Here is a 10,460-nt window from a genome sequence, read left to right on the forward strand (position 1 = left end):
TTTAAGTGCTTACATGCCCACCGTCTCTCCCGGGAGCCTACCGCGGAAGGAAGGTTATTGCCCCCAATATATGAGGATGTCTGCAGCCGAGGTTGTGGTGGGGATGAGAACGAGCTGGAGCTCGCCTGCCCGAGGGACAAACCTGCAATGGCAGGCAGGGCCCGGAATGCCTTCATCTTCCTTCTGGAACCTTCCCCTGCTGTGAGGGCTCAGGGCACCACCTCCATCTGTTTCTGCTCCATTCCAAGGGAAATAGGAAACTCCCAGTGGCTTGAGAGTAGAGTTACTCAGAACCATGAGAACAGTCTTTGTGATGCTTGCCACGGCTTGCTGCATCGTGGACTGTTGATGGGCAGGGCTGGGTCCCCAAAGTGCAGAGAACGGAGGGTGGGGATGCATAGCGTCTATCTGGGTTGACGGCATCCCAGGAGTGCTGATCCCATGCCAGAGACTGAGCTGAGTTTGGGGCAGACATTCGTCCTCAGAGAGATGGCAAATGGGGCCATCCTTCCAACCCAGAGAAGTGTTGAGGCAGGGGACCAGGGAAACCGAGGGAACAGAATGGACCTGTCGCTGGGCACCTTCGAGGTCTCTCATGTCGGCTATTTAATCCCTAAATCCCGGTGCAGTAGGAATTGACTGTATTCGTTTCACAGCTGTGGAAACTAAGCTTGTGGAGGTTCAGCATAATGGAAGCTGAGAATGCACCTCAGAGACTCCACCAGACCTGGAGTCACGCCTCTGCCCTGTGACTAGCGGTGTGTCTGGGGCATGGTGCTGATCTCTGAGCCCGTTTCCTTGTCTGTGAAGCAGGAATCCTAACACATACCTCCTAACGAAGCTGTTGCGAAGAGGACATGTCTGTATACAGCAGCACAGTGCTGGGCACATAGTAATAGCCACTTACAAAGGTCAGCAAGGAGGATGTGACATAACTGGCCCAGGTGACGGAGCAAGTGAGAGGAGGAGCAAGCGCGGAGTGCTGCCTGCTCCAGTGCCTGGCCCAGCGAGGCCCTTAATAGAAACTTGTCCTGGGAAGGAATTTCTAACTGTGGGAATTAACGGGATTTTTTGGGCCCCAGGGACCATCCTAACTTCTAGATGATTTGTCCTGCAATGGCAAGCTGTTCCCCACCTCCCCCGCCCATTTCCACCAGCCCCTGGCCCTCCAGCCATCCCCTCTCCTTCTCCCTGACATGAGTCAGGCCTCTTGGCCTGCTCTGTAGTGCCCAGCTAGCTTGACTTCTGGTCCCATGGCTATCTGCAGTTTCGTTGGCAACTAGCGCCTTTCCCAGGAACAGACCCACAGCCTTGTTCTGCTGGCATCCTGCTGGCGGGGCTGTGCTTTCTCCAGGAAGTCTGATGAGAACTCTCCTGCTGGGATGACAGAGGAACGGAGAGAGAACCAGGGGAAAGTGCAATGCAGTGCATTTAATAAATTCCAGAGCAGCGGTCACCAACCTTTCAGACCTCACGGCCCACATGCTCTGCCCCATGTGAGCCAGAAACAGAGTCGTCATCAGATGCTGCCGTTGTCCGCAGGGAGCTTCTGCGGGACCTTTTAACCCTGTCCGTTCTCTCGGAAGCAGACTTGGGAGATTAGGGTGTGGTGTTATTTAGGAACCGGTGTTGGGAAACACACATGGAAGGGCGTAGAAGGACGCAGGTTTGAGGAGTGGGAGAAGCTGAGTTCCCACAAAGGGCCCTGGATCTGAGCCAGCCCTTCAGACTCAGCCCAAGATGGGGTGAGGGGCTGCGGCCTTCGCATGTCCAGACTGATCTGTCCCTGGAAGTGGACCTGCCCCGGAAGGAGGTGTGGCTTTGGCTGAGGCTGTTTGTTTCCAATGAGAATTTCCAAAGGAGGCCGACCGCTGAGGGCTGACTCCCGCCCCCCCTGCAGCAGGGGAACCACCCTCATTGTCAGAGGGCGTCTGAGAGCTCATCACAGCCTCACCACACCCAGGACCACAGCGGCGTCAGGGATGGCCAGGGGTCCCTGAAGAAGGATAAAACCCGTATCTGACATGTACATGCATATGTGCATTTGGGGGGGGAAGAGTGCCTTTGACCCCTAAAAGATTAAGAACCACTGGTCCAGGGAAAGCCAGACTCACCCACAACTTAAAAACCACAGGATCAAAGATGTACAGTACAGGTGCTCATTATAGATGACGGACGGATGGACGGTGAGTGGATGAGTGGATGGATGTCATCATAGACTTATTGGGAGACACAGATGCAGAGCTTGTGCGGACAAACCAGTTCTGCCTGGGGCAGGAGCAAAGGTTTCCAGGAGGAGCTGCCCATTTTGGACTGAGTGGAAGACTGAATGAGCATTGCCAAGCAGACGTAAGGGTGAAGCATACCAGGCGGGGGGAAGGGGCGGAAATCGAGGCACGAGGATGGTGTGTTGGGTACTGTACATAGGAGTTAGTTCACCTGGGTAAGAGGAGGGAGCAAAGCCCCCAGGTCCCCCAGGAGGAATCCTGATAGGAATGTTCTCCCAACTTCCTCTCAAGCAAGCAGGTATTCCTCCACCCCCACCCCAACACTCACCGATGGCCCGTGCCTCTGGGTGGGGGAGTGGCAGGTCTTAAAGGTCACAACACACCAGTGAACAGCACCAGCTCACTCCCGCAGCCCACCCTGGCCCACTTCCAGATGACAAGCAGGAGACGCTAGACAACTCCCCAAGGTCACTCCCTCACTAGCTCCCGAGAGCAGCCGGATCCCTCCCCAGGGCTCAGCCCCAACCCACCCCACCCCGGTGCCCCACATGACTGTTTGGGACGCCAGGTCTCCGCACCCTCCTGGGATTGGCTTCTCTGGTGAGGGGCATAAAGAGTGTCCCCCACGGTGGCACGGGGCCCAGGGGCGGCAGGGGCGGCATCCGCAGGCCCTATTCTGCTCCGGGAGGAATCCCCCCTGAGCCAGCGCCTCGGTCGTGTGGCAGGGCTGCCCCATGAATTAAACATGCCCCCGTGGTTAACTCAGTAATGCTTTTATTAATAGTTAATTACTCAGCGCGCACTGGGGAAATGAGACTCACTCAGGCCTCGTAAATTAAGACAGTGATCTTGTGAGGAAGCCAATGGGAGTTCATTACCACGGCCCCTCCCATCGCGGCACCTCTGGGCTGGCCATTTGGCGGCGCTAAAGGAGAGGCAGGGGTAAGGGGTGAGAGATGAGGGGTGAGGGGACAGGGGTGAGGGGACAGGGACCTCCCCAGGGTGGCGCTGGGACGTGGACAGTGAACATCACCAGTTTCCGGGGAGAGAGGAGGCCCGAGGGGCAGGCAGAAGAGTCTGCTGGAGATGCTATTCCTGCAGCTGGCCGTCAGACGGCTCCTCCTCACTCAGGGCACAGCCAGGGATTCCCACACGGGGCAAGGCCACCGTCTCAGGTGTGGGCTCCCTCCTCCGGCCCAGGGGACGGGAGCCCTCCCTCCCCTGCAGCGGCCTCCTCATTTCACAGAGCGGATGCCCCTCCTCGGCTTTTGTGGTGGCTGAAGCCAGCTTCCCCTCCTGTGTCTGCCGCTGGGCTGGAGCAGGGGCTTGTTCTAACCTGGCCTGGTTTTTCAAATAGTAACTTTCGCCCACGTTTGGTTTCCCAGCAGACAGGAGTTCCTTGTAGCACCATCCTGGGACACCAGAGCCAGCGCCAGCACCCGCCCCTCTGGCTCATGCTCTGTGGCTCCAATTCTCAGCTATGTGACTTGAGACCAGCACCTGCACTCCTGGCCCATTCCCTCATTTGGAATTAGAGAGAATAGCAATACCTCTGTGCGGAGTCATTGTGATGATTAAACAAAGTAACACACGGACACTGCCCAACACAAGTTCTCCCTTCACGCCATGCTGCCATTTCACAGGTGAGCAGAGTGAGGTTTTAAACGCCTCCTTTTGCCTAAGGACACATAGCCCAGAGCTCCACGTTGCCAAAGCTCACCACTTCCACCCGAGGGGGCAAAGTGGGAGGTCAGGGGCCCTCAGGAAGCACCCACTGACCAAGTCCAGGGCCCAGGGAAGCTCTGCCCTCTGCGCCCGGGTCCCAGCCCCACCCGGGCAGCCTGGGGGGCGATGCCAGCGTGCACAGGCTCTGCCGTCAGGCCGGCCCAGTCCACATCCTGCCGCACCCCCCACCTGCCACCCGGACCCAAGCCTCAGCATGCACGTCTGGCAGTGGGCGCGGCAATGGAAGGGTTCGGTTTGAAAGGCCTGACCTCCGGCAGCCGTGTTTCAGAACTCTGCGCCCGGCTTCTTCAGCTGTGACCCCGGGACAACACAAAGCTGCGCGCTGGGCTGCTGGCACCCCGCGGAGATAATGGGCACCACTCAGCCGGGCAAGCGGGGAGCTGGCAACCGGCAAGCGGCAGGTGTTCCTGGCCAAGGCCCCTCCAAGGGCAGGGATGTCGGGGAGCCTCCGGGGGTTGGATGCTGTCCCTGGGGGGATGCGATGACCCTGGAGGAGGGCTCTCCTGGGCCGGGTGATGGGGAGGGCTGGGGACAGAGCGCCTTCAGGAACCCACGCTGGCCACCAGGCGCTTTGCAGGGGGAGGTCAGCCTCTCCGCCGTGACCCCCACCCCCAAACTGCCGGAGCCACGCGTAGGCGAGGAGTCCTGGGCGGGAGATGGAAGCCTCCCCCGGGGGAGAGCGCGGCTCCGGGTTCGTCTACAATCTGTAACGTCAGATTTAAATGTCACCGCTGCGGGCGGCTGACCCGGGTCCCCGCACAATGGGCCGCGAGGGGCGCCTCCGCTGCCTCTTCATCTTCCTGGCAGCGGCTGACCGAAAGCAGGGAGATTTGGTTCCTTAAAAAACTAAACAGTTGTTGAGCACTCCGGTGTTGCCTGGGCAACAGCTGAGGGGGAGAGAGAAGCATCTTATTGTTTAAAGTTATTCTTGTTCAATTTCAAAGGCCTGTTCTGAAAAGGACTGCATTGTCCAAGCAGCCTGGCTGGTCCTCTCTCTCCTCTGGCCTGCTGTGCGTTCCCAGTCCTGCTCCCGCTCAGCCCTCAGCCGCGCCGCCCAGCCCCCGGCGGTGGAGATGGTCGCAGCCGTGCTGGACAACGGGGCACCAGAGACAAGGTCCTTCCTGTGCTCTGTGCCTCCTCCCCCAGGCCCCGCAGGGGTCACGCCCCATGGAGCATCCGTGTCCCCCAGCCTGGCCTGCTTTTCCAGGTCCCCCACCCTCACCCTCCAAGTGGGCATGTGCACAGAAGTGTGGCTCAGGGACTTAGGGGTCGGCTCACAGAAGTGCCTGAACCTGGGAGGCGATGGGGTCAGCCCTAGAACAGAGGTGGGCATCTTGGTTCTGAAGCCCAGCCAGGAGTGAGAGGAAGGTGGTCGTGGTCATTGCTTGGGGGATGCCATGTGGTACCTCGGTCCCCTTAGTCCTCATGTGACATTGCATTGGAATTGCTAACTCATTCCTTTTCCCCGTGAGACCGTAAACCCCTGATAGCAGGCTGCGACTCTTCGTCCCTGTGCATTCTGGTAAACTGCCTCACATCCTTTCAGGAGCAAGGCAAATTCTGAAGACCCAGATGAGATATACATATATTTTTAATTAAAAAATATTTAGTGAACACATATACAAAATTCAGGGGGTTTAAAGAGATAAATACCCATGACTTCTGGTACCCATTTTCTCTCTGGGGATAGTCATGTTTTCCAGCTTTCAATGTATCCTTCCAGAGAGATTCTGTTCAGATAGAGGCTAATGGGTATCAAATGCATTATCCACATGCCTAGCTCCTGTGTCTGGCACAGCATCCAGCACATGGTAGATACTTTATGAAACTTTGTCAGATAGATGGATGCACAAACAGGATATATGGATAGTTGGATGGTGGATGAGTAGGTGGGAGGATAGATGAATGATGAACAGATGGGTGGGTAATTAGATGGATAAATGGATGAATGAATGAATGAATGACTGGATGGATGGATGGATGCAGGATTGATGGATGAATGGGTGGATGAGTGAGTGGATGGATGGATAGATGAAGGGATGGATGGATGGGAAATAGATGGATGGATGGATGGATGGATGGATGGAGGGTTGGGTGGGCAGGCAGGTGGATAGGTACAGCTCTTTTTCCCCCAGATGTCTGTGTTCCCCAATAAGAAGTTCCTTCAGCCAAAACCAGTTTGGCTCAATGGTAGAGCATCAGTCTGCAGACTGAAGGGTCCCAGGTTCAATTCCGGTCAAGGGCATGTACATTGGTTGCGGGCACATTCCCGGTAGGGGGTGTGCAAGAGTCAGCTGGTCGATGTTTCTCTCTCATCGACGTTTCTAGCTCTCTATCCCTCTCTCCTCCTCTCTGTAAAAAATTAATAAAATATATTTTTAAAAAAAAGTTCCTTCAGAGAAAGATGGCAGATCCAGCATTAGACATGTTGAATCTCAAGGGCCTATGTTATTCAGATGGAGACATCCAATAAGCAGCTGAATAGCGGTTTTATCGGGTAAGAGTTTTAGTCTGCTACTAACAGAGACCCAACTACAATGGCTTGAATCCATATTACTTTTCTCAGGAGAAGTTCTAATAGAGGTATAGCCCCCAGGATAATAGGGCTGAGGTCACTGTGATGGCCTTGGTCTTTCCCTCGTGATCTCAAAAGAGCTTTTGGGGGAAGGAGCCTCACCCATCACGTCTGTGTTCTCGGGAGAAAGAAAAAGGAAGAGAGGCAGGAGGGTGAGTCAACCGCCTATAGAAAGCCTGTTCCTGGAAGCCCCACCCAGTGGCTTTTAATTGTATCTCCCTGGCAACTCCTAGATGCAAAGGGGACTGGGATGTGTGGCTTTTAAGTTGTGGACATTATTCCCAGGTAATATCGGGGATCTATGATATTAGTAAGGAGGAAAGAGGAACTGGGTAGAGTCAGCAACTAGCAGCCTCTGACCCCTGGGTGGGGAATCAGAGGAGCGTTCTGGGCCTGAGGGTGGACACAGCAGGAAGGGGCACCCAGGAAGAGCAGATGCTAAGCACAGAGGTGTGAAAGCTCGGGTGCCTCCACAGTCACATCCCATCTAAGTCCTGTTGACTCCAGCTTCTAAACTTCAGAATGGAACCCCTTCTCCCCTCCTGCCCTGGTCCAAGCCACCATGATCTTCACCTGGATCTGAGCAGCAGCTTGTACCTGGTCTCCCTGCTCCCTTCTGGCCCACTGCCTGGTGCCCGGTTCACTGTCCAACATTTACAGTGACTCCTGATCCATACAGTGGAGACTGGCTCTCTGCTCAACACCCTACAGTAGTTTCCGACTCACTCTGAATAAGACCCCAAGCCCTCACCAAGGCCTGCAAGGCTGTACTTGTTTAACTCCTGCTTCCTCCACTGTAGATGGCTGGAATGGCACCGTGAGGTCAGACCAGACCTGGGTTCAGCAACCTCAGTACTTGGGTTCTGGCTAAGAAAAAATTCAGAGTCTAGACCCAAACTGTAAGAGAACATTTATTGGGTAAATCACAGAGGCAGAAAAGTAAGTCCTAGAAGAAATGGTCTTAGCAAACAAGTTCCAGAGGTAGAGGAAGGGCCTTGGAGCTTGGGAGTGAGGAAGCTGATGTAAGTGCCTGGGGAGGGGAAAGGGGAAGGGAAGGGCAGGGATGGCGAAGGGGAAGGGGAAGACACCAGTGTGCTCCCAGGAGGGAGAGTGCACTGGGTCCTCCCCTAAGGGTTTTAGGGGCGGAGGTTTTAGGGGAGGTCCCAGGGGAAGATCTCAGTAGAATATTCAGCAGCTTTCCAGGTGTGTCCCTTCAGAGTTGTGGTCTCCACTGATTGACCGGCCAGCACCAGGGCAGGGGGTCCTTATTCAGTGCAGCTGGTCCTGAGTCTGGTTTTGTTGCTTTTCTGGGCCTGGAACGGAAACACACGGAGGCCTAGATGTTACCTCTAGGGAGGAGGGGTCAGGAGAGTCCCCCTGGAGGTGAGGTCCCGCCTACAATTGATAGTCCGTTGCTAGGCACCTGGGCTTTCTGTACTGGCCCATCATCCTCTCTCTGCCCACGTCTGTCTAACTGCCTACAACACCCCTGTCTCTCCCCGTTGGTCCCTTCACTCCAGCCATGCTGCCCTCTGGCTCCTTCCCACAACGCTAGCTGTTCACGCACCCAGAGTGAACTTCATTCAGAAGCTTCATCTGGAGGCTCCTCTGGCCCCTCTGGTCAAATAGCTCCTCCCCAGAGAGGCCCCTGACCATTCCGCCTAACCCCCTCCTCGCCATCACTCTGTTCTCCGGGGTTTAACCCATTTGGCACCACAGGCTCCTAGGCCCTCTGGTGAAGCCTAGAGACCCCTTCCCAGATGCCGGGAAGAAAATATGTCAAGTTCCAAAGGAAATCAATCATGTTGAAATACAGTTTTCCAAACATTTGCAAAACAAATGTGTGATGTAGTGCTATAGTGCTTCTTTATTAATGCATTAAATAACCAGATCCGGAGGCAGCTCTATGAACCACCACAATGTTGAAGCGATGATGAGTGTCAATGATATTTTGAAACATCCACAACAACTCTAACGTGACAGGAAGTATCTGCTTTCTGCTGGCGACAGTCACAGGCACTGCTAATACGACCAAGGTGTGTGGCCAACATTTATCATGGGAGAGAAATGCTGTATTTCAGCTAAAGGTTAATGTAATAAAAAGGTAATTTCTGCCCCCTCCCACTCCCTCTAACTTCACCAACTACGTGGATTCTGTCTATGGATCCCTGGGGGGGAAGGGGTGGGGAGTCTGGGCGGTTGTGTATTTTTTAAGTCTCTTTCTTTGCCTGACATTACACATTTATTTGTTAACTTGCTTACTGTCAGTGTCTCCCAGGAGAGGAGAGATTGGATCTGCTCTGCTCTCTGCTGCCTCTTCAGTACCTAGAACACTGCCAGACACACAAATGATCAATAACCATTTTTCCTTTTTTTAAATGAACAAACACGAGAGATAAGGCTGGAGAGACAGGGAGACTGGAGCTGGATGGGGAGGGCCTTGAATGTCACACTCAGGAGCGTGGCTGGGAGCCCAGGCAGGGAGATGGGCCCCGGGAGCTCATGTCCCAGGGGCAGCCAGGCTGGCAGGATGGCAGGGGGGTGCGTGGACTGAGCCTGCCTGCCTTCAGAGGCAGCTATGGTCATTGCCTGGGGAGGGGGAAGGGCGGGGAAGGGAAAGTGATGGCGAAGGGGAAGGCACAGGTGTGCTCCCAGGAGGGGCGGAGGTTTTAGGGGAGGTCCCGGGGGAAGATCTCAGTAGAATAAGTAGCAGTTTTCCAGGAGTGTCCCTTCAGAGTGTGGTCTCCACTGATTGGCTGGCCAGCCCCAGGGCACGGGGTCCTTATTCACTGCAGCTGGTCCTGAGTCTGGTTGTGAGGCAGCTTCTGAGGGAGGCTCAGGCATAAGACATGTCAGCAGTGGATGTCGGCAGCCGCTTCCCTCTCTGCTGGCCCGTCTCCTCCTCCCAGCCTCCGTGGATGTTCCACAGGAGCGTGCAGAGGCCAGGCCCAAAGCACTGTCCTCACTCTTCAGAGATTCCCAGGCGGTAACGGTGTGCCAGGCAGCAAGGGCAGGCCCGAGGGCTGGGGGAGGGGAGAAGGGAAGGGGAGCCCCAAAAGGCTCATGGCTCGCCTTGGGGACAGCTCCACGGCAGCACCCGCAGAGAGACCTGGTGTGTGCCAGGCCCCGAAGCCAAGGAGGAGGCCAGTCACCCCTCCCAGACGGAGCTGGCTATTTGGGGCCGTGGGCTTTACGGCGACCCGAGAACCGGGGGAAAGAGCAGACTTTGGCATCAGACCGACGGGGTGGAATTCTGGGAGGCCGCTCGCTCTTTCATTGCAGGCTCTCAGACAAGTCACCTGGTGCTCCACACCTCAACACGCGTGTGCGTGCAGGGGCAGGAGGAGTCAGTGGGGAACACAATGGGTCTAAAGCAGCCGACACAATGTCGGGCGTGTGGTAGACAATCAACAAATGGTTGCCCTGTCACTGTTGACCTACAGCAGGTGACTGGACACCGGGGCCAGTAGTCCCTCCACTGCCCGCTGACACGACGGTAACAATAAGCCACTGGGTCACTGGGAGCCGGGAGTGTAAGCTGGTGCCACAGAAGCCAAGGAGACCCGAGTGGAGAGAAAAAGCGAGCTCTGGAGACAGCAGATTGGGTTCAAGCCCAGCTGTGTGACCTTGAGTAAGCTCCATCACCTCTCTGAGCCACAGTTCCTGCATCCAGGTCTGTCTGTGAGGACGATGGGACAGGAGAGAGGACAAAGGCCGCAGGGAGAGGGCCTGCCTGCGGTCCACACGCATCACAGCGCCCACGGGGACCGTATCCCAGTCCCAGCCCGCGCGGCGAGCCCTGGGGAGAGAACAGTAATGACCCCGCCGCTGCGTCCACGTCCAGCGGTTCACACGCTGGAAAGCCCTCCTTCACGCCCATCACACACCGGAGCCTCACCCCAGCCCCACAG

This window comes from Pipistrellus hanaki (assembly GCF_964339955.1).
Source record: "Pipistrellus hanaki genome assembly, chromosome: 6".
In the NCBI taxonomy this organism is placed as follows: domain Eukaryota; kingdom Metazoa; phylum Chordata; class Mammalia; order Chiroptera; family Vespertilionidae; genus Pipistrellus; species Pipistrellus hanaki.